The following is a 27,372-nucleotide window of genomic DNA, read 5'->3' as shown; positions in this document are numbered from 1 at the left end:
GGCTGCGCGCAGTAGAGCAGGAAGCACAACCACGGAGACACCAAGCGGCTCCACGCCCCGGCCATGCCTGCTCCAGCAGCGCCGTGCAATTCCCACACAGGGTGGCCGATCGCTAGGTGGAAGGCATCGAGCCAAAGCTTTCAGGTGATTAACGTAGCTCGCCCTGGACAGTGAGGTCGGGCCGTAACCCTGAGACGGCAATCTGAAAGCGAAATGAGCCTGGACACGGAAGCTCCTGACCACCCTTTAAGCTGCCTGTCCGCCCGGCTCACCGGGTTTAATAAATCTGCAACGGCAAATATTCACTCCAAGCAGGTCGCCGGGTGGCGGCCGCAGCACAGCGCAGCGAGGGCCACGCAGGACTAGAAGTCAGGGCTCTGCCTTCCAGCCCCACTCGCAGCCAGGCCTGTGGGCTAAGAAAGTTCTGCACCCCCCTGACCTTTCCAGCATCCAGGAAAACCCCTCCAGAGTCTGTTGGCTAAAGCCGCCTGTGGGTGGCCTCAGCCCCACAAGTCTGACCCTGACCTTCTCTTTTTATAAGTGAGGCAACTGAGGCCCCGGGATGCGCCAGCGGCTCCGAGCGCTGTCTTGGGGCTTCCCCGCTCCCCAGCACTGGCTTTGTTCTCCAAAAATGTTGCATAAAACGAACTAGGCAAGGAAGGAAACCGGGCCGCTCGCTGAGCAATACAGGGCCGGGGGGCTGCTCACCTGCAGAGCAGGGCCAGAGGGCCAGAGGGCCGGCGCGGGCGCCGTGCCGGGAGCGAGGCGGGGGACCGGCGGGCTGCGCGCGCGGCGGTGCAGACACCGGCCACACATTTCAAAGAAAAGTTTTCGGCCTGTGCCGACGACCCGGCGCTGAGGTGGAGTCTGTGCCGAAGCGGCCGTCCAGGCTCCCGCCGGCGCAGACCAGACGGCGGCCAGATGCCCACGAGGCAGGCGGCAGAGAGGCCCGCGGCGCGGGGCCGGCAGCCGGCGGGGGAGAAGCGCGGGCCGCGTCCCGAGGAAGCCGCAGCGGGCGGCCCAGGCGACACGGCGAGCCCGAGCCCGGCCCCGCGGGGCAACCGCTCGGCTGTCCCCTGCCCCGCTGCTCTCGCCCGAAGCCGCCCGCGCGGACGCCCGGGGCCGGAAGGGCGAGGGGAGCGGCCTCCGGGCCGGCGGCCACCGCGCAGCTCCCGCCCAAGCAGCGGCTTCGAGCTGCCGAGCAAGACTCATCCCTCGGCCCTGCAGGGTGAGCCCCGCGGGGGCGGCTCCCGGGCGCCGGGCGCATGAGGGCGGGCGCCTCGGCCGCCCGACGCCGCAGACAGACCGGGCCGCGGCGACCTGACGCGCCCCGACCCCGCGCCGCAGCCCGCCCCGCACGTGCCAGCGGCGCCCGCCCGCGAGCCGCACGCCGGAGGGGGCGCCGCCCTGGGTGCCAGGACCCGTGGGCGAGGCCGTCCGTGCGCGGGCGCCTGCGGGCCGGGGTGCCGCCCGGGCCCTGGCGTCTCTCCCGCCCGCCCGCCCGCCCGCCCGCCCGGCCCGGCCCGGCCCGGCCCGGCGGCTGTACTCACGCTCGTCCTGCGCGCGGGCGGCGGCCGGGGGCGGGAACGCGTAGCCGGGCATCTCGCGTCTCAGCAGGCCGGCGAGGGCGGCGTCCAGCTCGGCGGGGGCGGCCTGCGCGGGAGAGGGGACACCGCGGTCGGCCGCGCTCGGCTCGGCGGCGCCGCCGGGACGACAGCGCGGGACCGGCGCGGGCCGGCCGAGGGGAGAGGCGCCGCGGCCGGTCACCCCAGAAGACCAGGTGCCGCCGAGCCCCGGGGGAGCAGCCGCGGGCGCCCCAGCCGCGAGGGCCAGCGCCGGCTCCCCTGCCTGGGGCGCCTGGCGGCCGTTGGGCCCCTGCGCGCTGGGAGGACGAGCCCGCGGCTCTGCAGTGAAGACAGAGAAGCGCAAGCGCCGCCCGTTTCACTTCAAATACTCTTACTTACAGAATTGAACGCGTGAATCTGCTTCCTGTGAACGTGAGTTCGCTCAGAGGCCGTGCAACCAGGGCCCCAGGGAATCTGCCTTAAATGCCACCCCCACCGCCCGCTGGAGGGGCAGCTCGTGCGAACCCCTCGGAGGTTTTTTGACCTTGTTCTGGGGGGGGTCAAAAATTTCCGCACCATCAGGCTTCAGGCAGCACAATCGTTGCGTTCTCTCATTTCCTTATGCAGTAACTAGCAGTCATGCCCACGCACCAGACACCGGCTGAGGGAATCTGGGTGCCAGCGGTGACGCCACAGCCCGCCTAATGTTGGGCGAGGACACAGCAGCCGAGGGGACGGGGCAGTCCTGGACCCGGTGAGCCCTTGGAGGGCTGTGGGCCTTGTGCAGCAGGGCCCGGAGGGAGAGGGAGTGTTTCAGGTGACGCTGGCAGGACGGGGAAGGTGGAGACTGGAAACTTCGCAGCTCTTCCACAGAAGTTTCTGGACAGGAAGGCGCGCTCTTGCGGTTTACAGGAAACGCACACATTCTGTCCTTCCAACAGCCTGACACGCTTCTTAGGCCTTAGGTCCTCACCTGCCATCCCTGCTCATGAGGGGGTCTGGGGCTGTCTGGAGGGGGTGACTAGAGCCGAGGGGGCATCCCACACGGTCACAGCACAGCAAGGCCGCACAGCAGAGGTGCTTCCATGAAAAGTTAACACAGCCATAAAAGGGGAAGAAGCAAAACAAACACAAAAAGTCAACTTCCGAAGAGCATAGCCTGCCGGGTCTGAGGATGGCTTCCGGGAAGGGTGGGGGTGCGCACCCTCACCCTGGAATTCAGATCCAGACCTGGAACAGTTTCCACCAGCCTTGCGAGAGAGACAAGGACGGAAAAAGTGGCCTAGCAGCCCGGCGGTTCCCGGCATCTCCAGCGGGAAGAGTCCCCGGAGCGCCCTGCAAGGGGACGCCTGCCAACTCCCGGTCTTCAAGTGCGAAAACAAAATAAATAGCCTTTCAAGGCCCGACTGAAAACCGGGCAAGGCCTCTGGTGCCGGACTCCCGCAGCGTCCCTCACGAGGCCCGTCAGGCTCGACGCCATTCCAGATCTGCAGCAGGAAAGCGAATGCTGAGGAAGCTGCGATGTACTGAGCGGCGGCCATCAGGCGCCCCACGGGAAGGCGGAAATGAGATCTCGCCAAGCACACAGAGCACGCACGCGACAAATGCACGCAACACGGGGGCCCCTTTACCAGGAAGAACCAGCCGAGAGGGAGGACGGGTGTCATTTCTGGAACACTTGCAGCACGCGGGCTCCTGAAGCTTTGATGGGTAACCGCCGTGTTCTCACAGCATCCTGACCTAATTCGGTTTTATAGTGTATCTGGGGGTTCCGCGAGGAAGTTCACTTAATTTGGCCTCTAGATGCTTTTGAAAATAGGATGAAAGTCTCCAAGGGTTGAATTATCTCAGTTAAATAGCAGTCACTACTATTTCCCACCCTACTACTTGAACTCAAATTATCTTCCCCAATTGGGCTTCGGGCTTTTTCATCTGGCTCGCTCTTAAGCTCACCGTTGACGATGATGCTACTCTACAGGCTGCGCCGCAGGAGGCCGCGTGCTGGGTTTTGCGTCTGCCCGGAAAAGATGACGGAGGAAGCCGTTCGATAATCAAGCCAGGTTAGGTGAAGTTTCCTGTACCCTAACGGGCCTCATTAAAAATAAACTAAGAAAACCAAACTCCTCATTATCATTTTCTTTCTGAGATTCATAGAACTGTCATTTTGCTTCCTACCCAACAGCTTTGAAATGATAAGAGAATGTCTCTTATTAGAAATTCTAGAATTCCCGAAAAATAAAACCCACAGATTTCTCATTATTATTCCTTTCCTCAGAGTCACAGAATGTCCATGCTATTGTATCCCCAATAGCTTTTAGAGGATTATAGAAAGAGTCTGTGTACTGATTTTGGATCACTTAAATCACACGGGCCGCTGAAATTCATGGGAAAACTCATGTCCTATTTTAGTACATTAAGAAGACCAAAGCCGCTGGCATGTGCCCTCAAACACACACCCGCCATGGTCCACAGAAGCACGCGTGCACTGTTCTGACTGAGGCCGTGCAGTGACTAGCCACAAGACACCCAGACTTCCTGACTGGTGGAGTCGTGCTCAGAATAGCAATTACTACAAATGTCACACACGGCGGAGGAAAGACACAGCCTCTTATACAGTTTAAGGAGTCAGTCTAGGTGGGACAAAGCCAAGTGTAAGGGGAAAGGCACCTGCCCCCATGCTGGGCCAGGACGCCCGCCTCTGCACCGCAGCCCAGCACGGCCGAGCCTGCCTTCCTCCGAGGAAGCCGGCCCTCATCTCACAGCAGTGGGGTGAGCAGGGTGCTGGCCTATGGAGGCCACAGGACCCCACCCACACCTTCAGCGGGACCTGGGTGGGCCCAGCCTTCCCGGTCCCCTGGGGGGGGTCACGCTTCGCCTGGTCTCAGAGCTCAGCCTTGAAGGTGCTCACTCTCTGCACAGAGCACTGCTGTGAAACCATCGCTTCCCTCTGGGGTGACAAACCCGTCTCTCCTGTCTCAGGCCCGGGCCAGACCTCGGCCAGTCAGGATAGCTGCTGCCCCACACGCACCCTGGCAACGCCCCCTCGTGGCAGACGCTAACTCGGCAGGCAGAGCCTGACCAGACAGGAGAAATCCTGAGACACAATCACCACCCTCTGTCACCTCTCATCTCTGACACGAGGGTGCAAATGAAACCGCACTTTCTACTTACCTAAAATCTATGCCCCCAAATAAGTCTGTTTACTACAGCTGTAGAAGAAATCACGAGCTGCCTTTCACAGCTCCTGAAAAATTGTCCACGAGTCGTAAATTACACTTTGCTTTCACTGGACATAAAGGACTTTTTCCTTCCCCAGAGGCAAAAACAACACAAAAATGTGTCTAGGATCTATTTCACTTCCATGGTGATGGAGCACTGATAATGCAGTATACTACTGCTCTTAATCTGTAGGCAATGAACATAATTTCTCAAGGAGAAGATAAGGTAGACTTGTCTCACAAAAATGAAGCAATCTCTATTTCAAACTATGGCTTCTGCTCTTGCTTTGCAATACCCTAGAGACATTGTGTCAAATGTCCTCCAACTCCCCAGCATGACAAATGGCATTTTACCCCCCCGCCCTTCTCTAAGGCATTTTTACCTTTCCTATTGTTCAAAACATGTCATTCATAAAGGAGAACTCTAATAGAAAAATGTGTCATGGAAATAAATAACAAAACCTCTGACTCCAAACTGGCTGGGACGCAGAAGGCCTCCTGCAGCCACCAGCACCGGGGGCCAGGCCCGCTTGGGGCTCCTGGCAGGTCTGCAGGGCACATTGTTGTGTGCAGCCTCTTCATCCCTGCGCTCTCTCCCCCCGCCCCCCACCCCCAAAAAAGAAGCAATTAGGTAAGGGTGTAATCTAATTATCAAGTAGCTATAAAAAGAAGTGACATTCACTTCACTCTGGAATTTTGATGGACGTGCATACACAGGATCAAAGCTTCACACGAAGCAGGCTTTCTTTCTGGCGAAAGTGGGCCAGGTAAGGAACAGTGAAATAAATGCAGAAGTCACGACTGGTCTAAGATTAATTAAAATAAAGCTGGGGCAAGAGGACAGGCGAGCTCAGGCTGCGCCCTCAAGGAGAAGCCCAGCGAGGGCCCCTGGGGCAGGTGCCTCTTCAAATCACTCCCCAGAGTTACCGTCTCTGCAATTCCTGATAAACCCCATCCACTCAGCAGAAGTGACCACTTGTGGGTAGCAGAGATAAATGAAACCCATCTGACAGGAGCAGCATTCCCCTTCTGGGTTTGTCCGACTCAACCTCAAAGCATCTGATAATCTGACTTTGTCTTTTATTCTACACCATCCTGATCTGGGTGCAGGAGAAATTAATTCCTTAAATGTTCTCTTTAAGCCTTCTGTTTTTATCCGCTGTGGAGCAGCTTTAAAATGAGACCATCAAAATAGCTATTTGGCAGCGGATACCCTTTCTCCAGAGGTCGTTGCTGGAAAGACTTGACATAAGCAAACTAATTCACCTGTATCTCTGCACTCACTTTTATTTCCTTCTAACCATCGAGAATTCATTGCTGTTCACCCAATGCCAGCCTTTACCCCACAGCCTGCACTCTGTCTCCCCCGGCTCATGAACCCATCATCAACTTCAAAGGAAGATCCGCTTACCTGGCACACAGCGTCCCCTGGCCCTGCCATGCCCGGTGTGCGTCCAGCCGCCCCTGCCGGGGCGTGGTATTGAATCTCTGCTGTGGCCGTGATGAGTCCGTCGCAGTAGATGCTGACAGCCACAGGGCCAGCGGGGAAATCTTGCAAAACACAAGCGAGAGGTGGGAGCTGAGCATCTTATGAACGTACCATTACTGCATCTCAGAGAACAAGCAGGATGGATGCAAGCCTTCACTGCATTTTTACTAGCCTCTAACGCTTTTCTTTCTAGCCTTAGTAGTCAAACCCACAAAAGAGAATGTACAATTTTAGACTTCAAAAAAAACTTGCAAAATAAGAATGTAAGTTAAAATTATAGGTGACGTGCTAGGTCCTTTCTCCCTACCCACTGTCCTCCTTTATGTGGGAGAATCTAAAGTCTTCTTCATACAATACTTTAGAATTTAGAGAACTAAAGTCATTCAATAAAAGGTAAGTGTTTGTTGCTACTCTTGTGAAGAAAATTTCCATTGATTATAGGCAAATTTCTCAAAATTGTGTTGAGACAGAGAAAATGTAGAGTCCATTGAAATCATAACCCTTGGGCAGGGCAAGGCTTAATGGCCCACTGTTTAAATGCTATTTATGCCACCCACCCATTCTTCTAAAGTCTTTTTGTGGAGAAGCCACTCAAGAGGACTGGGTGTTCATCGTAGATACTGCCTCCACAAAGCAGTCCACCATCACGGCAACAGAAAAGTTACTGCATATTCGGGCCTCCCCTGGTGGCGCAGCGGTAGAGCGTTGGGTTGCGCAGCTGCCCGCAGTCTCTGCAGTGCCAGTTCGATCCCCGGCCACTGGGCGAGGGTCCCACATGGTGCGCAGACCTCTCCTGCTGCCTGCTGCTCCCCTCAGCAGTGTCCTTCATCAGTCTGCCTGTTCTGTTCCCCGCTCTGGCTCTGGTGAATTCTCTCACCCTCCCGTGCATCTGGCCTGTACCCCAGCTCTTGTATTAATAAATAAATCTTTAAAAAAAAAAGTTACTGCATATTCTTGTAAGAAAAACAAATTTAGATCTTCATATTCTTTTTCAGAACATGCTTCAAAAACTTCCATGTTTTGTCAATTGAGATAGTTCTAAAATCTTCTGGAAAACTCTCACCCAAACGGTTGGGGTTTGGAGTAAACCACTAAGCATAAGACCAAAAGTCAGTTCTAACCCTACCCACCTAATGAAGATTTGACCATTTAAAAGTTCTTAATGAAAGGGAACCGCTAAGCAAATAAATCTTTCCAGCTCCCTGCTAAAGGGTCTTAGGCCTGGTGCAGTTAATAATCCAATGCAATTGTAATGAACAAGTTTGCTTACTTAGTAAATCTTTCCTTAGAGAGTTTTCTATCTAAGCATGTTATTTATTTGTTTGTTTGTTTGTTTGTTTTGTTTATACATGCACTGGGTACAGTCAGAAGCGCGGGAGGGTGAGAGAATTCACCAGAGCCAGAGCGGGGAGCAGAGCAGGCAGAAGGACCGAAGGACACTGCTGAGGGGAGCAGCGGGCGGCAGGAGAGGTCTGCGCGCCATGTGGGACCCTCCTCCGGTGGCCGGGGAGCAGCCGGGGATCGAACCGGCGCTGCAGAGGCCGCGGGCAGCTTCGCAACCCAGCGCTCAACCGCTGCGCCACCAGGGAGGCCCTCAATGCTCTTTTAATGAAATAGGAAGTTTATAATTTGCATCACCCAAAACACAGTTTCTTAATTAATGAAGAGCGGTGGTGTCTTGGTGGACACATTTAACATTCCTTTCAACTTTTAATTGGTTTCCCTCCTGCTGTGTGAAATACTTTCCTGGATGAGCTGCAGGTACCACAGGAAAGCCCTCTTCCTTCTGAGAGAAAATCAGCAACTGTTCTAGTTTGAAGCTCCACATGCAGTTACTGCGTTTTAGCACAAACTGGGACTATGGAAACCTCAACCCCCTTTAGCGCAGCAGGGGCTGCAGGGCCTCGGCCACACCCTTGGGCCCAGCCCCAAGAAATGAGCTGCGTCTTGGACAGTACGTGACCGCATCCCAGCCCTGCAGCAGCCAGAGTGCAGGCCCTGGGTGCGTGGAGAGCACCCACAGGCCAAGCTGCCCTGTCCTGTCTCTCCACAAGAAAAAACATACTCCAAAGAGATGAAGCAAATGCCAGACCAGACTTAAGTCTCACCTCGTGGCAGGACTTGCACTTTGCTGTTGACAGCAGGCACGTGCTGGGGGTGCCTGTGGGGTTTGGGGGGGTGGGGGGGTGCTGGACTGCTTGTGGACCCTGCTGGGGGTAAAGGGGAACTGCTAAGCAAATAAAAAATTTCCTGTTTCCTGCTAAAGTGTCATAGGCCTGGTAATGCAAAGTAAGTGTAAATTACAGGTTTGCTTCCTTAATGAGCATATCTAAACAAGGTCTGGCAGCCAGCTAGGCTGATTGATCTCCCAGGCCATCCTCAACTATCTGTATCTTCCCCACTTTTGCCAAGAATTTGTATGCTAACTGACCAATGTTATCAATGGAAGATGGTTACCTATAAAAGACACCCTTCATCTCTAGATGGGTGCTCAGACCTTACGGGGGCTCCCCAGGTCTGAGACCTCATGCAAGAGTAATGAAGCTTCTCCTGACCTCGCCATTCCTGAAGTACTGCTTGTTCTTCCCTCGCCCAGGTGAAAGGCTAGAATTTATTTCTACAACGGGGGTGCAGAGACTTGGAATTCTCCTTCTGCCAGGTTTCCTGTCCCCCAACTTGTCTTGCGCAGGGCCCGCCTAGGAAAGCTCCTGCATCTGCTGCCCTGATTCTCTGCTGAGGTAAAGAAAGGGTGTTCATTTTCAGGCTGTTCCACTTTTTCATGCTGCGAGAAAAGGAATGGCAGGTGGCCTTGCAGACCTCTGTTTTAATGGCGTGCTTATGCAGATGTGCTTGGCCATGAAGAAAAATTAACTCTTGTTAGGGAAAAAGTGTCCAGAAACAGGGCCCGGAGGCAGAGGAAAGAAGACCCTGCCCGCTGCACCAGAGGCCCATCCTCTCCCACACAGGTCCCTTTCCAGCAGTGACCCTGCCCGAGGAAATCCCTCATTCACTTGCAAAATATGTAAGTATTAAAGAAGATTGAGAGGCTTCGTTTGCACATATGGTGGGGATTTTAAATACAAACGTGTTGTTCAGCCACATAAACAATATTGCCACCTGATGTGTGTTGGTAAACACAGGCTACTAGTTTTCTGCTATTCTGAAAACCCCCTGAACTTTGACACACATTATTTTTTGTACTGATCTTAGCCGCTGGGTAAACAGAACAAAATCTCAGTGTGAATAATTCTGACATTTTGATCTGCTATGTGGGAAATATTATCTAAGTACTTCTTAATTTGCAATATTGATTTTGCTGCAGTGATTTTAGCCTAGCTAGATGGAAATAAGTTCTGAAACTAATTAGTAGGAATTGTTGTTCATTAAATCATTTTAAGAGGTGGCATAACAAGTTCTTTTGCCCTCACTTCAGCATATGCTTGCACAGAACAGGAAGCCGTGTCTGAGATGCTGTAAACACGTCCTGCAGCCTTCCCTTCTGGCATCCAACTCTGACCTACAGAGCAAACCCCGCAAAACAAGGCCTGCCAATGCCCTTAACAGCACTCACAGGAGTTACCTTCTGAGAGAGCCGCCCAGGAGGAGGGGTAAGCACTTTAAATATAGTTACTATGTTTCCAAACCCACACCAGGAAGATCCACTACTTTAGACTCTTTGACAAAATACACAATAGTGAAGTTTCAGAAGGTGGTGCTTTTGTCTGATTATAAAGAAGAGATGATTGATTTTTTAAAAAGCAAGTAGTCCTAGCCTGATGTCCAAACATTCAGAAGTTAACATACTACATTTTGATTTTAACAAAATTATTCTCGCCAGTGTGGCTGTTCCAAGTGGAACTTTAAATTCGATACAAATTATCACCATGCAAGTAAAACTGGTAACAAAACGATTAGCTTCATGAATTTGGGAGAGAGGAAAACTAGGTAGAAAGGATACTGTGACAATAAAATAGCCTGAAAAAAAGGATATTTTCCAGAACAATCAAAAATATGCTCAAGGGCATGGGGGGAAAAAAAAAAAAAAAGAGGAGCAGGGGGAAGTTGATGAGCGAAAATTCAAATATCTCTTACTTCTGCGACAACTTAACAAGGGACTGTGACGAAGTGCTCCAGAACCTGAAAGGCTATGGCGGCAGCTGCAGGGCATGGGAGGCAGCTGATTTCCCATGATTTACACACTTGTACTTTTGCAAATTAAGATGAAAAACCACCACCTCCGGTGTGTGAGGCTAAACAGAGGAGCCACCTGCAGAGCGAGGCTAGTTTTATAGGGAAGTGAAAGCTTTGATCATAAATGTATTGAAAGAAACTCAGGATGATGTTTTATATTCATTAAAACAGAAAGAAAAAAATCCTTACCTAACGCTTTCATGCACCAGACTGTCTTACTCCAAAGGGCTGGCCGTGTTCTAATGCGTTTATCATTTGATGCGAATTCAACCTCCACAGTGCCACCAATTACTTCATCTCTCAAAAGAATAAACATTTCACCAGGATTCTGTAAGAATGTTAAAAAATAGCACCCGATTACGCATTTGAAGGCGTTTACACTGACCGAGGGAGCCAGGGCATTTATGCACAAGGCCATCGTATGTCATTTCTCAGGTCTGGGTTTCTAACCACGCTCAGAAGTGCAACGCGTCTCACTGCTCATTGAGCTCACCCAAGAGGTGTCTACGCAGTGTTTTCTGCTGACACTGTATTTTACAACGGAAAGAACCAGGTGCTCCCCGGCGGCAGCGGCGGAGTCTCGCCTCCTCCTGTGTGGGAGTTCCTGCCTCAGGGAAAGGGCCTCAGCTCACAGACCCCCAAGGACATTTCATTCCAGCCAACCCAGGCCTCGCCTTCACCTTTCCAGAGTGGGCACGTTTGTCCATGTGTGAGACAGGTAAGCAGGCTTATCTTTAGGATGTCTTCAAATTTAAATATGAATATTTTTAAAAATTCAATATCACATCTTAGTTAAAAGAGAATGTCTAGCTCTTCTTATTTACGATGAAATTCCACAAAGGTTGAGGTGACTACTGGTTGCAAATCTAAAAACATCGCGATTTTATTAAGGTGGAAAAGCTAAATCTATGTACTTAAGAGAAAAGGAGTTACTGAAAATCTTTTTGGAAAAAAGGCATAAAAAATTAGGGATGAGATTATAATAAACACAGAGAAAAGGCATGAACATTTCTTAAGAATCCATTTTGTACTAGGAATTATCAGCAATTTTTATGTGAAGATTTTTCTTTCAATCCTGACCAAAGTACCCCCCTCCCACTCAAGTCACATGGGAGGTCACTGCTTTTCTCTTGCCAACAGAGAAAGTCATCTGAGTAATTAAGCTTGCACAGATTCTCCCACATTCAATTACTCAAAAGCTGCGTGTCACGGGCCCATCCCACGCCGGTGCGCGGGGTGCTGAGGACGCGGTCGGGACACACGGAGCCAGCTGTGCCGGGCCCACGCGCCAGAGAAAGGCCCTGGGGACCACCGGGCACCTACTGACCTCACAGGGGATGTTCGTGGGCAGCACCACGGCCAGAGGCGCGGGGCGCCGGGAGGCTGCCTCTGGCGGGTCCACAGCCGGGGTCTCGCTGGCCACCTGGGACCAGGCCCCTCTTCCGTCCGCAGGAGTGCTGACCTCAAAGTAGTCTTCAGAACCTGGGGAGAAGGGCAGACGTGTGGGTTATGACCTAGGATGGACACAGCATTTCCTCCATCGTTCCCACCAACATCTGAGCAGCAGGCACGTAGCCGGGTGACAGTGAGCTGGGGCGCCCGCAGAGGCTGTGGAGGGACCTGCAGCTGCGCCCCACGTGGGCTCTGGCTGGGGCGCTAAGCAAAGCAACTGCACGGTTGGTCTGTCCACCAGTTCCACGTGCCCCCAGATCCAGCCACTGTCCACCACTCCTCTGGATGTTAAAATAGTCCATCTGAAATGCTCTCGTCAGTGACTATAGCAAGAAAGTTTCCTTTATTTTATTTTTTATTTATTTTTTTTTTAGAGACATGCTTTATTTATTTATTTGTTTGTTTGTTTGTTTTACTTATACATGCACTGGGTACAGTCAGAAGCACGGGAGGGTGAGAGAACTCACCAGAGCCAGAGCGGGGAGCAGAGCAGGCAGAAGGACCGAAGGACACTGCTGAGGGGAGCAGCGGGTGGCAGGAGAGGTCTGCGCGCCATGGGGGACCCTCCTCCGGTGGCCGGGGAGCAGCTGGGGATCGAACCGGCGTCTCGGGCGCGGGCAGCTTCGCAACCCAGCGCTCAACCGCTGCGCCACCGGGAAGGCCCAAGAAAGTTTCCTTTATTTTAAATTAAAACATTATGTACTTTTATACAGATCTTAATTAAAAAAAACACACCGTACCTGGGAGCCTAAGTGAACTAGTGCTTTTATGAAACGGGAGGTCAAGGGTGAGACCAGCGTCCCTCACAGGACACTGCTCTGCGCAGCCAAGGGTGCACTCACGCGCCATGTCTGAGGGCAAACAAAACGTGGATTCTGAGTCTCAGACAAGGGGAAGAGCGTTGGTTTTGAAAAATGTTATCACAGCAATTGGCTGAGCAGCAGACTCGGCCATTGAACATTTTTTTTCTATTCAAAAGAAAGGACAGGCCAGGAAATGAAAGCGCCAAAGGAAATGGTCAGTTTTGTTTTGTGTCTTTAGTGGCCCTAGACACAGCGCCGCAGGTACGCCCTTGGCTTCGTCAGAGAGCGTGGCTGGGCCCAAGGCTCTCGCCACCGGAGCCACACCTGTGGCCTCTCAGGCCACCCGGTCAGCCCTCAGTCCCCAGAGACGGGTGCAGGGGGACATGCTGGCGCCCCTCTGCCAGCTTCCTCCCCCTTCCCACCAACGTCCCTCATCAGCGCTCAGCATCGGGACAGTTGTCACCAAGGCCCGAGCCACGGAGGAGACACCGCACACCCCTCCTGAATCTGGCTGAGCACAGCGCTGCCCCGGCCTAGAAGCAGCCCTGCGCTCTGAGTGCCAGCTCCCGGCCGGCCGCGCTGTGCCCTGCCGTCTCCCAGACGGGGGAGCCCGCCCCAGCGTGCCTGGAGTGTCCGGTGTAGATGCCGACGGTGCCACATGCAGGACCCCGCAGACACCGGCAACGGGCCAGCGGGCCGGCCACCGGCTTCCGTGTGTGCCACTGATAAGCCAAGTCGTAAGGCCGCGCTCAGCCGGCCGCGGGGCCCGCAGTCACAGTGCCGGGCGCAGAGCCTGAGGAAGGCAGCGCCGGGGCAGCCCGCGAGGGCAGGGGCGGCCTCGGGAGCCGTGCGCCCAGCTGCGGTGCCTCCTGTCTGCGCAGGCCGCGGGCGCGCACGGGAGCAGCTGGGCTCCAGGTCCCTGCGCCAAGGGAGCACTTTTCTCTCTTCGCTTCCCTTGAGATGGAAAGCAGCCTTTGTTTCTCCAGCAGTGTAAGACACCTTCCTAGGTGTTCCTTCTCGCTCGCTCTCGCTCTCTCGCTCTCATTTTGGTGCTTGAGTTTCATTATTCAATATATGGAATAATGACATAAAAGCAATATGCTGAAATGAAATAAATTAAAGCTATAATAATAATAAAAGGCTTTCAGGAGAAGTTGGCAGAGGTCGAAGATGAGGGCAGCACCTGACGGCCTGTGTCTGCCCCTCAGGAGCCGCTCAGCCACCTTGAGTCACGCCCGCCAGAGCCGTCTGGGGACCAAACAGAGGCCTGTGTACAGCAGCACCTGCCTGGACCCACATTTGTAACTCAGACTTCTTGAGTCATGCTTTTCGACCAATCCATCATTTTAATTGGAACTCTGAAGTTATAATGAACTATTAGTTTCTTAGAGAAAGAAAAAAAATAGCATTCAATTCCTGAATCTGGAAGTTGGCAGCGAATAATTTTTCATACCTTAATACGCTCTAGAAGCACAAAAACAGCTGTGATGGCCTTTGCCCTAAGTCTACTAAGTCAACATGGTGCAATCACTATCAGGATCGATTGTTAAGATGGTGGACGAGCAACGCAGGGGGTTTAAATCTTGCTCCTAATGAAAATGTTTTTCCACCCCCTTGGCTCAGGAGCAGGCTCGCGGCTGCTGCGGGTGGCGGGGAGGGGGCTGCCGGGTTGGGAGCCGGCGAGGGCCGTCCTGGGGCAGGTGGGGGACTCCGGCAGGGAAGAGGAGGTGGCTGGGGGGGTAGGGCCGGGGACAGCCCTGGGGAGTGGGGCCAGGGGCTCTGCGCTCAGGTGGAGACCCACAAAGCGTGGGGTCAGGCGAGGGACACGCCGGTTTCGGCGGCCGCGAGCAGGACAGGCCAGAGCGCGAGAGCCGGGTGGGGGCCGCGGGCCGGGGGTCCGTGTCCACCGTCACCTGTGTGCAAACGGCGCAGGGCAGCGCCGAGGGCCACGGAGCTCGCGGCCGCCCCAGTCGGGGGAGAAGCGGGTAAGTGGGAAAGCATCGGGCTTCTCTGCCCTCCGGCCAGTAGGAGACAGGACAGAGCCCCGCGGTCCCGAACGCAGGCCCGGCGGCACCTGGAGCGCGTGTGCGCGGGCGCAGAGGGGCTTCACCTGGGCTTCACCTGGGCCTGTAAGGGCGGCGGCCCGGGGACAACAGCAGCAGCCGAAGAGCAGCCGAGAGCAGCCAAGAGGCAGAAGCAGAGATCACCGGAGAGCCCGGAGAGTGAGGACTGGCTGGGGGCTGGGAGGCCTGCCAGCCCCCCAGCACCCCTGCCAGCCGTATGCCTGGGGAACCCCAATAAAAAACCTGCAAAAGCCACTGAGGACTCTGAGTCCTCCGCTACCCGGCCTGCCGGGTCAGAAAACCCGCTCAGGGGCCGTTCCTGCCCCTGCGCTGGTCAGAGCGCAAGAAAAGCCCGAAAAGCCCCCGCGGGCCCAGGACGCTCCCGGCTCTGTCTGCTCGGGTCCCTCCCGGAGCTCCCGCCCGCGGCCATCCCGCCCGACACCGCGGGAGGCCGAAGTGAAGGCGTCGGCGGCCGCAGGGCGGCTGCGGGGTGGCCGGGCCCCCCGGGACCTCGCAGGCCGCGGGCCTGACGCTGGGAGCCCGCGGGGGGGGGGGGGGGGGGGTCTGGGCCTGCGGACGGGCCCGCGCCGGCCTTCCGGGGGCCCAGACAGCCGGGTCCCCGCCACCCTCCTCCGGGCTCCGCTTTCCTAGCAGGCTCTCCCCCGCCCAGCACCCTCCCCGCGGCGCTCAGAGGCCCGGCTCCGCTCTGGGGGGCTCTGGGGGACGGACTCCGCCGCCTGCACAGCGCCCGCGGCGCGCAACCTCGGTCGCACCCACAACGCAATGGGGCGCTCTCGGGTGCAGTGGGGAACAGGCACCCTCTTTATCAAAACATCCTTTAGGTAAAGTACTTTGAAAATACCGCTTCAGTTCCACCTGCGAGCAATCCTGTCGGCACACACGTTCAGGGTAACTTCCTTTCTCTTCAGATTTTTAAAAAAGAATTTTCTTGTGGCACCATTTTAGACTGACTTCAGGACACCGTTTCTCTTAAATTACAACGTCTACACATTTCACGTCACCAGCCCACTACCGCTCCTGGACGTGGTATTCGGGGCGAGCTGTAACGGTGAGCATGAAACTAGTGAAGGAGAAACAAAGAGAAAAGTCAGTTCCGTCATTTGCTAAAGGCCCCGGCGGCCATCTCGCAAAATCCACCCCTTCTCTGGAGACCTCAAATTAGTCACAGTCCTGACACACTCGCAGCTGGTAACAAATTCTTATTGTTCTGTAAAGTGTTCCTATTAACCCCAGTGCAGAAACAGGAGAGCAGAAATCCCAATTGAGCAGCCCCTCAGACCAACCCTGAACGACTGCAGTAGTGACAACCATCTTCCCTCCGTGGAGTGAGGACAATTCCGGGGCAGCCACAGGCAAGAACGCACAGACCCAGCATTGGGGAACACAGCAGCCCTGCGCCTGCTCGACTTCCCTGCCCTCCTCGGGGGCTCAGGAACCAACAGGGTGTGGGGGAAGAGCCCTCAGACCAGCAGTCTCTGCCAGGACATCTAAGCCTGCAGGAGGGAACTTCTCGCTGGCGCCGAGTGCACGCCTAGAAAGGCTGCTTCCTGACACCCCTCAAGCTAAAACCGCCTCCATGGGCTTAGGACTAGGACAGACGCTCTAAAAACCCACAAAAAAACTGTGAGCCGAAAATTTAGCTTAACGTAGTTCTGGGTGGAGATGCAGGTTTCTGGCAGAAACAGCTCTAACGCTGTTCTTTAGCAGAATACATGAGATGGGGCCTAGCAGGATTCCCACTGATAAAGTTCAGTGTGGCGTCACCTCCACGGCATCGGGGGGGACGTCGGTGAGAACCAATAGTCCACGTATTGCTCATCTCAGAAAAGGAGTGTAAACATGTAAGAAAACGCAAGACAGTTTACAAAGGAAACAAGGCTGTGGAGAAATCTGAGGCTGATAAAGGGGCCAGCTTCGATAAAACATCCAGATCGGACTGTCAGGACTAGAAAAGCGAAGACCCTGGTGGCTGAAATGGCAAACACGCCGGAGACTTCCCAAGGCAGGCAAGAAAGAGCTGAAGATCCGCTGTCCGGGCGATGACTCCACAGGGCTAAGGCCGACTGAGGCAGCAGGGGACACGCGGGACGGCCAGAAGGTCATCAGGCTCCATCAGGCTCACGGGCGCCTGCAGGCCTGGAGCGGAGGACGTCCTCAGAAGGTTTACGTACCACCTGGATGAAGGTGAAAATGAGGGCCTGCGACACATCACTGTAAAACCCGAGAAAGCCAACCCAGCAAGGCGTGACAGCTGCGAAGGGCCGGCCTGCCACAAAAGAACAGTTGTCGGGGCCCGACTTCGCAGCAGCAGCGCGGACACATTAGCAGGGTGACGTCATGAGGGAGGAGAGCAGAGAGGGCTTTGGTCGCGCCGGTCAGGCTCTTCTTGACAACGGCGCAAGGGCGGCGCTTTTGCACAGCCTGAAACAGAGACGGCTTCTTACCAACACGGCTGCTCACGCAGACTCTTCATGGGGAAAGAAAAGGACCCCGGGCAGGGGGTGTGGAAGGGAAGGAAGCAGGGACACCAGGACAACCGTAAATCCGTGGTGCGAGCTGCACACACGCCGGTTCTACCGGTGTCGAGAACACCAGGAGGCGGACACTGCCCTTAAACTCGGAAAAGGAGAGGCTGGAGCTCAGAGGCTGCCACGGGCCACTCATTTTTCAAAGGGACGGTAATAGTGGAATCAAACCGTTACGGATAATTAATAATGATTTAATTGCTTAGTCATCCTACAGCTTGAAACTTCTAGATGCCACTGAAAGGACAAAGTAGATGCAGACCGTATGGGGAGGACTCAATTCCAAAGGGTAAAGAAAAGAGCAGAACCGCACAGAGGAATCACACGGCAATGAGCACAGCGGCAGATCGGAGCCCGGACTCACCCTCGGTATCAAGGGATTGTACACTGAAAGACTAAGCTTCCAGGATCACATTTTCAAACGCAGCCATATGCCATTCATAGCACATACGAGCGGCATGTAAAAACAAAGCCGTCAGTATAGCTCAAAATAAGGTGGAAAGACATCCCACATAAATAACAAGCTTCATTTAATGGCCATAAATAACAGTGCCTGCCAAATATAGAAATAAGTGGTCTTTTTAAGCAAAATGGAATATTTTAAAAATCAGTAAACCACCAGGTCATAAATCAAACTCACTAAGTGTCAAACTACCTGAAAAAATAAAGGCCACATTCTCAGGTCATCGACAAGATTTAGAAGTCAGTGACAAAAAGGAAAGTTAAATTCCATACTTCTGCTTATTTCTGATCTTTCTGAAGGAGAAATAAAAAAATTACAAAAATATCTGGAGATGAACAATGAAAATAGTTGTAAGAACTTGTTGGGTGTTAGTGAAGAAATGCTTAGAAATGATTGGCGTAATGCTTATTGTGAAAAATAAAATAAAAAAAAAAACTTACATTCTCCAAGTTCAACATTTTAAAATTCAAAGAATGCAAAAGAAAATAGTGACATAATACAAAAACAAAATAGAAAATACAGAATACAAAACATTTTAAAAATTCAAAAGCTTGTCTTCAGAGAGGCCACATGAGGCTAACAAGCTTCTGGGAAGGTTAACTAATATTTTTAAAAGGCGACAATAATTTTAGAAATAAAAAAGAAAACACAATTTTATACAGAGCACGTAAAAAACAGTGTTAGAAACAATTTTATGTCTAGGAATTTGAAGATAAGTAAATCAGCAACTTTGTAGAAAAAATAAAAAGTAAAAATAATCACTCAAATACAAAACCTGAATGGTTCCAAAACTTTTAAATATATTCAACTGGAATATTAAAAACAACAACAACAACACAGCGATTCAGAAGGGGAGGCAGAGTCTGGCGTGCAGGTGGGAGTCTCGCTGGGGGTGGGGGTGGGGACAGTGTCAGGCCCCACCTGTGTGACCTGCGAGAGGCCGCGGACAGGCAGAGGAACAGTGCTCGAGGTGGAGGCTGCTCACATGACTCCGGAGGAACTTCGAGTTACCAGGACGATTCCAGGGAAGTCAAACATGTAAGCCCCAAACTCCCCAAGACAGTATCGGTACAATACACAGGCAAATATCTTTAAAGCAGCCTGTAGAGACAGATTTTGCAGAGACAAAAGGCAAAGGGTAAGAGACACAGGAGGCATCCTACAGAAAACAATCGGAAACAGAAGCCATGGAATACGTAAGGAAACGCTCCTTCGTGATCAATGCGAGTTATCCGCAAACCTGACATAAAGCCGCAGTGACCTTTTTCCTGCGTGTAGTCCACACACGATGACACACATGCGTGTGCAGGTCATACGTGCACAGACAGGCATGCAGCTGTCCATGTGTGTCTGCGCGTAAGAATGCACGTCTGTGTCACACACGCGTGCACACACACACACACTGATATGCAGGCACAGGCACGCGGACATGCTGCTCCCCGACCCCAAAACAGTGCAGGGGGGATTTCCTCAGAGCAGGCTCTTCCACAGCCAGAGCGCAACCGTGGCTCTGCCGTGGAACCACAGGCCACGAGCAAACGCATCACCTGGCCGTCGCGTCCCGGTGTGTTCTCAGCCCAGCACCCCACTCAGGAATGTCCATTGCACGACCTCCGTAAGTGCAGAACTGTAAAATCTGGACCAGTAACTCTTCTTTTAGGTTTTTGGCCTGAACATTTCTGAGGAGCACAGAGCAGTTATTCGGGGAAGCTCCTTCAGCTGAGGTCGGGCTGTCATTTCCTCGTGAGGAGATAAAGATTACGCGTTCTCGGCAAAAACACCACAGTCCACCGTTCATCACCAACAAAAGGAAAAGCACAGCCCACGGGCCTGTGGAAACCTGCCGCCAAGGCCATGGCCGGTACGCGGCCATCATCGCCTGCGCGCGCAGAGAAGCTGCAGCGTGTCTCAGAGAAGCTATCGGCAGCACGCTCTTACCAGAGATGCCGGGAAGCTGCTGGCCAGAACACGACCCGGCTGTCCTGCGAGGCACCGGGAAACCACGGCCGGCACAGGGCAGCACGGCGACGAGAGAACTTCGCACGGAAAGGACGAGGCGCGCGAGGGCCAGTCGGCTTCTTGGCTTACCGGGGAGGGTGGCCGGGCTCTGACTGACATCGTGGGCGGGTCTGCGGACACCGAGGGCAGGGGCAGAGCGAGGGGTGAAGGCAGGCTGGGAAGCTGTGTACTGAGGGGTGAGTCGGCTGGTGGCTAGCCACCCACGGCACAGCAGCCCCGGGCCAAGCTGCCCGGGCGAGAGCCGCGCTGGGAGGGGGGACGCTGGGGCGGGCGCCTGTGGGGCTGGTGCTGAGCAGGTGGCGCCAGCCTGAGCTCTGAGGTCAGGGAGGAGAGGGCAACGAGGGCTTTGGCGGTTCATGTTGTGTTGTTGCTGTTGCCTGTCATGTTTTCCCAGCAACCCTCGCCCTCACCCTCACCCTAACCCCACCACAATCCCTAAACCCTAACCCTAAACCCTAACCCCAAACCCCAGCCCTAAACCCTGACCCCGACCCTTGACCAATGAGGAAAACAAGAGCGAGGTGAAGCACCCAACACGAGACGAGAAGCTCTGCCTTCCTACGAACAGGGAACAGGAAAGGCTGCTCCGGTCAAGCTGGGCGAGAGCCGACTCAGCGCCGCGCCCCGCGCAGGACCCGGACGGTTTGAAGGCCAGAGACCCCAGACGCTGGGGTGGAGCCCGCAGACGGCCGAGCTGAGAGGCGGGGACGGCCCCTGTGTAGACATGCCGAGATGCACAGCCGCGGGCTCAGACGCCGGCCGCCGTCACACACCCCTGTGGGCCTCGGCGGGCAGGCTCGGGGGGAGGTGATGGCCACGCAGACCTGGAAGCAGATGTTGAAGAAAGAACAAACACAGGCAGAGAAGTGACACCGCATACGGCGGAGGGGCAGGCAGGAGCGTCGCGCGACCCCACGGCGGGTCCAGAGAACAGGAGAGGCGGCGCCTCAGGTCCCTCAAGGCCGCAAGGCGCCCAGACTGCACCCGAACCGCTGCGTCACCCTCCAGCTTCCTGACGTGAAAGACTTCTCTCTGCACACCTGATTAGTTGTAAGATATCGCTTCCTTGATGCTTCATAGAATTTGCTCTGATTTGTCTGTCTTACGTGAATTTCTCAGAACATTTAATTATTTCCATCAATTTCCTGGCATTTTATTATTCTCTTTATCCTATCATGTTTCTGAATAAAGTTTTGTTCCTCTTTGTGTAATTTCTATATGGGATGGGGGGAAGCAGAAAAAGGACCAGGAGCAAGGCTGGGCTGGAGCGCAGGTGAGCGTTGCGAACAGGCTGGGGTGGCAGCACCGCAGCGACTGTGGCTCTCAGGACACTCAGAGCAGCGCAGCAGGCAGAGACAAGTGGAAATCAAGGGAGGGCCTCCCTGGTGGCCTGGGGGTTAAGCCTCAGCACTGTCAAGCTATCCGCAGCCACTGCGGCCTGAGTGCATCCCCGGCCAGGGATCTGACCCACAGGGTGTGGCAGACCTCCCCTGACTCCCCACTGCTCCCCTCAGAAGTGGATTTCAGTGGCTCCACCTGTTCTGCTCCCCACTCTGTCTCCGGGGATCCTCTCACCCCCCTATTTCTGGCCTGCACCCCAGTTCTTGTACACAAAAATAAAGAAAACCTTAAAAAAAAAAAATCAAGGGAGAGAAACACAGTTCCATGAACATTCTTCAGAAATGAAAAAAGACCACAGATTAAATGCAAGCAGACTCCAAAGATGAAATGATTTCATTTTTTAAGACAACAAGTTGAGACCCAAAACTGTCCTGTTGCACAGATGAAAAATAAATTAGAAAAGTCAACAGCTAGGTCAGACGTGGATAGTATCTTCACTTCTGGCCTAAAAGAAAAGCTTGTTATTTTTATGGGAAAGGCAAAAAAGAAAAAAGAAAAACAAGAGGGGGAAACAAGAGTGATGCTAAAGCAACTGAAAATATGACATGGCTGGAGAAGAGACAAAAGGGGCGGGTTTCAGCATAAAGATAATCAAATAACCCGAAGTAGAGAACAGAAGACACACTGAAGTGTTTTAATGGCTAGTTTCTTAATAGCAAGAGAAAGGAACCCATTGGTTAGCTCAATGGGACACAATCATTTCGTCAGAGAAAGTTTATCTTGATTAATGAGTTAATGAGTGTCTGATTTCATAATTACCCCAAAAGTCCACCTATCTAGGCACCTGCAAGGACAACAATATCAGGCTGGTCCTAGATTTCTTCAGAGCAATTTCAAGAGCAGAATATGATACATTATAAAAAAGTCCTCATAACGTCATTTTATAGTCTCTTTGTGCCATAGAATATTATGTAGCAGCGAGAAAGACACACTCTCCGTGCCACACGGAGGAGCCCAAAGATCAGGCTGAGTGAGGGAGAAAGGCCTGCACTACATGACTGCATCTCCGTGGTTGCGTCTGTATCATCGGTATTTGTTTCCCACCTTTTGACTTATTTCCCTTCACATAATCCCCTGCCGTTCCATCCGTATTGTCTCAAATGGCAAGATTTCATAGTTTGTACGTGGCTGAGTAGTATTCCACTGTGTACGTGAGCCATATCTTCTTAACCTACTCAGCTGACGTTATTTCCGTGTCCACACGTCTGAGCCACAGGAAGGGCCTCCTCAGGATGTGCAGCCAGAGTGAGCCGCTGTGTGAGGTAACTGGAGTAAACATAAAACTAAGGGTAATTTACAGTGTCACGTACCAAGACAAGCGAGGTCTCTGTTTCCCATGTCAGCTCCCTGACCCCTCACGTCCTCCCTGGACAGAGGTGGAAATCTTTGGAGAAATTTAAAATTACGAAGATGAAAAAAATATATCCAGACAGGCAGCTCTGACAGGATAAAACATTTAAAACAGTACCTTAAACTTAATTGTTATAGATCTGTATCACTTGAACCCTACGTTTCATGAGGCCGGCATTCAACACCCACAGGCAGGAATTACCGCGAGGGCCGGTGCGTCTCTGTCGTATCTCCTGGAAACGAGCTACCGAATGTTTCAGTAATGCAAAAATCACAGCCATTGACAGAAGCAGTCACTTCACAACGACGTGAGGCCCATCACCGAGACCACACCACACAGTGACACGGAGACTCCCCTCAACGGCACGGGCACACGGGCGCCCACAGAGATGCCACAGCGCGTTCTCGCGCGACTCAGCCCCGTGAGCTCGAAAACGAGCTCTTACACTTGAGGGGAACCAAGCCCAGGCGTCGGAGAGGCTCGTCCCAGGTCACCCCCACAGGAAGTCACAGGGCTGGTCTGAAATCCACGTCGCCTACCCCAGCTCCTTTGGGGCTCCAGCCGTACTGCAGGCAGGATTTCTGAGCAAAGGCAAAGAAAGCACAGTCCATGCTGGGATTCCCAGCGGACGAGACGGTATGAGCGCCTGATCGGATTAAGTAGAGAATTAACTTCATTTCCACGGGCAAATCTAATTTCGCTGTCCTAGTTCTGAGCGAGAGAGCGCTGCAGGCATCCCCTGCCCCCCTGCGCTCCCTCCCTCCCACGGCTCTCTTCTTCCAGAAGCACACCATGGCGGCAGAGGGGGGCGGAAGGGGAGTGTGGCCCTCGAGGGGCCGAGAGCGGTGACCAAGCAGTTTGTGCTTTTCCGCAAGGCCTTCCCTGCACGTCGGGCAGATCTAACTGTGCCCCAGAAGCGTCTTTCAGTCTCCACCCCGACACGTAAATGAAGGACACTGTGAGTGCACGCCCCGTCCTCCAACGCGAACGGGGCCCTGCAGCTCCGTCACACTGGCGGGACCTGATCACCACTCCGACACTCACGTCCGTCAAAAGTTGTGTTACGTGCGGAATTGCACATGTCCAACAGGAGAGCAGAGCTGCGAAAGAGCACGCTTACGGCAAAGCCTCTGGGGAAGCTGATCTCGCACTCAGGGGCCGGGAAACAGCTCAGCAACGGCCCTCCTGAGGCCTTCCCTCTCTGCAGCCACCCCTCACCAGAAGGGCCACTGCAGACCCAGCCAAATGCGGGTCCCTCGGTCCCTCCCAGAAGCCACTTGGGCCTTGGGCCCAGCTCTCAGGCCCAGGACTTGTGGCACAGCTCACACAACGCCAGTGACCACAGCACGCGGCCTCCAGAACGTCCTCGCGCCCACAGCACGCAGGCGCGTGGCCCCACGGGGACCCCACTTTCTTCCAGGGCTGCACACATCCCAGGAGCACCCGGGAGCCGGCAGGCCCAGAGAGCCCTGGACGGGCAGGGGAGAGGCCCCCACGGTGAGAGGAAGCGCCCAGGCCATTCTCATGTCCCCAGTGCAAGAACCACAGAGTCTTTCCCACAGCAATAGTATTTCTAGCATCATTTTTGGAACTGGTTACAATTTTTGTCTCTTCCTTTATGGATGTGGAAAGGGAAGCTTTTAAAAGGCCCAAAAGAAATCCCAAAGGTTTATGAGTTTTTTACTGAGGACAGAATGTCTGCGAATAATCCAATTCAGCAGAAGCATCCACTCGCTCAGAATCTGCCTATTTCAACAAAGAGATTTTGTCACAACAGGACCAAACTGCCCATTTTCAGGTAAAAAGCACAATATTTGAAATTATGTATCTGAAATTCAGATGAGTGTTTTCTTTATGATGTTTATCTAAAAGTATATCGATAGGGACTTTAAAATACAGCATAAGGTTACAGAGAAGTGATTTTAAGAATATTCATTTCACATTTTATAATGCTTATAAAAATTTCTTTTTTTACTACTATTAATCCCCAGGTTCCAGGTGTTGTACATATTAGTGAAACCAACAGCACAGAACTCGGGCGCTATCCTGGTTACAAAAGCCAAAGAAAAAAAATTAACCTTCAATTACTTTCCTCATGGCTGATATTTTGTAGAAGATTGAATGCTAAACTCTTCTGAACTGAATTAATGAAGCATTGGAAATTCCTGATGGGCTGTTTTCATTAATATTTGACATTTCAAAGTGAATAATATAATAAGATCTATGCATAATTTTTATAAAAATGTGAAGTTCCAGACAAAGAAGTATGATTTTAGAATGTGAGGAATCAGAAATAATTATTTCAATTGTTTCTATATTTTTCTCCATTAAAATGTATAAGGATACTGTCCATCAAAAACTGAAGCTCTATGTGTCATAAAAGTTTTAAAAATAGAGTTAAGTCCAGAATATGTGAAAATAAGTGCCTTATATTCTTAAACAATTTGAGCAATCCATTTTATTGATTGAATCTGATTCTTAATCACTTTCACTTAAAAGCAGTGTGTACAAATAGCTACTCAAATACTGTATTTACCATTGCATACCTCTGCAGAGTTTGTACAAATAAGGTACCAGTTGAATCTGGGGAAATCCTGTATCTTAATGTACTTTACAATTATAAAAAATTGTAATCAACAGATAGTTAAAAATAAGTGGTGATGTGAATGATACAACTTATTCACTGCAATTCCTGAGACGTCCAGACAGTCCTATTAATGAGCAATCGCCCTCCCCTGCACTGGCCCTGACCCTCACTACCCCAGCACTGACAGTCCTCACTCAGCTCTTGGATTTTCACATCAGGTATTTTGAAATTCAAGAGGATGATTTACCAAAAAATCCACGACTATCATACTATTGATCTAAAACAAAAAACAAAAACACACCTCCGCATCAAGGCCATTCTCTGTGTTTTCTTTTTTTAAAGATTTATTCATTATTTATTTATTTATCTATACAAGCACTGGGTACAGTCAGAAGCGCGGGAGGGTGAGCGAATTGACCAGAGCCAGGGCAGGGAGCAGAGCAGGCAGAAGGACCGAAGGACACTGCTGAGGGGAGCAGCGGGCGGCAGAAGAGGTCTGACGCGCCATGTGGGACCCTCCTCTGGTGGCCGGGGAGCAGCCGGGGACCGAACCGGCGCTGCAGAGGCTGCGGGCAGCTTCGCAACCCAGCGCTCAACCGCTGCGCCACCGGGGAGGCCCAGAAGTAACTACTCTTACACGCGTGCGTCTGGCTTGTTCATGGAGGCAGAGACAGGAGGGTTGGGAAGCAGAGAGGGGAGGGAGGGAGGGAGGACTGAGACCTGTCTCAGTGCTCAGGTGTGAGAAATGACTAGCGCTTTCTCCTTGGAGTTCCTTGGAGTGAGCGCTATGCGGGACCCTGCTCCGGTGGCCGGGGAGCAGCCGGGATCCAACCGGCGCCGCGGAGGCTGCAGCGCAGCTTCACAACCCAGCGCTCAACCGCTGCGCCAGCGGGGAGGCCCAGAGTTAACTCCTCTTACACACGTACTTCTGGCTTGTTCATGGAGGCAAAGACAGGAAGGCTGGGAAGCAGAGAGGGAGGGGAGGGCGGGAGGAGGACGGAGGCAGGTTTCCGTGCTCAGGTGTGAGACATCACTAGCGCTTGCTAGTGGGACCCTCCTCCGGTGGCCGGGGAGCAGCCAGTGATTGAACAAGCGCTGCAGAGGCCGCGGGCAGCTTCGCAACCCAGCGCTCAACCGCTGCACCACCGGGGAGGCCCCTCTGTGATTTCTTATCCTCACTGTGCTCTGGACTCTGTACACGGGAGAGCCAGACCCTGAAAGAGTGAACCCCTTGCTGGGTTCCCTCAGTGTACGAGGAGGCCAGTGGCCAGTGCCATCGACAGCAAGGACCACAAGAAAGGTAAAACCGTTGAGTCTGAACAAAGAATAATGGGCCTTTCTTGTTTGTTTCACTATTAAAACAGTGACTTCCAGAAAGACAGTCCAGTGAGGACTAAGCAGGGATCCCACAGAGGGGCTGACCCTGACCCAGGACGCACACACCCTCCTATTGTGTGACTCCACGTGGACCTTCACGCAGGGCCAGGGCCAGGGCCAGGCCGGGCCCTGGGCAGGGCTGCGTGCTGCTCCTGGCCCTTGCTGAGCGCACACATGTGTAGAAATCTGTGCTGCAGTTTCCTGTTGTTGCTGTAAAAAAGTAAAAATAACCACAAATTCAGTGGCTCAAAGCGACACGAATGCATTATCTTGCGTTGGTGGAAGTCAGAAGGTCGATGGGTTTCACTGGACTAAAATGAAGACATCCACAAGGTGATGGTGCTTCTGGGGCCTGCGGGGAAGTCTGTGCATTTGCATTTCCTGGCTTCCAGAAGTCATGCACAGTTCTTGGCTCATGGCCTTTCCTTCACTTCTAAGCCCGCCAACTTGGGCGAGGCCTACCAAGCCCATGTCCCTCTGGTTTCCCCTGGAGCACGACCACGGGCCCTTGGGGAGTCCCTGGCACATGCCTTCTCTGGGGCAGAGCAGCCAGCAGTCTGCTCCCCGTGACCGCCTTACGCCCCTGGCCACACACCCAACACACCCGGCGCCCAGGAGGACGGCTGGCTACCGGCCGCTGCCGCCTGCACCGTGGCTGGGCGCGCCTCGGCGCCAGGCTCCGCTCAGGCCGAGGGCGGCAGCAGCGAGCGCCTGTACAAGCAGGCTTCCTGCTGCTGCTCGCAGTGTTTGTAGGTTACCCCTGATTAAATAGCTGAAATGATCATTGTTTAGATTTCTTATTGAGTCAAAGCAAATGATACATTAGAAGCATTTTCTAAGAGTCAAT

Source organism: Talpa europaea (assembly GCF_964194135.1).
Source record: "Talpa europaea genome assembly, chromosome: 13".
NCBI classification, from domain to species: Eukaryota; Metazoa; Chordata; class Mammalia; order Eulipotyphla; family Talpidae; genus Talpa; species Talpa europaea.
Note: the sequence above shows the minus strand (reverse complement) of the source record.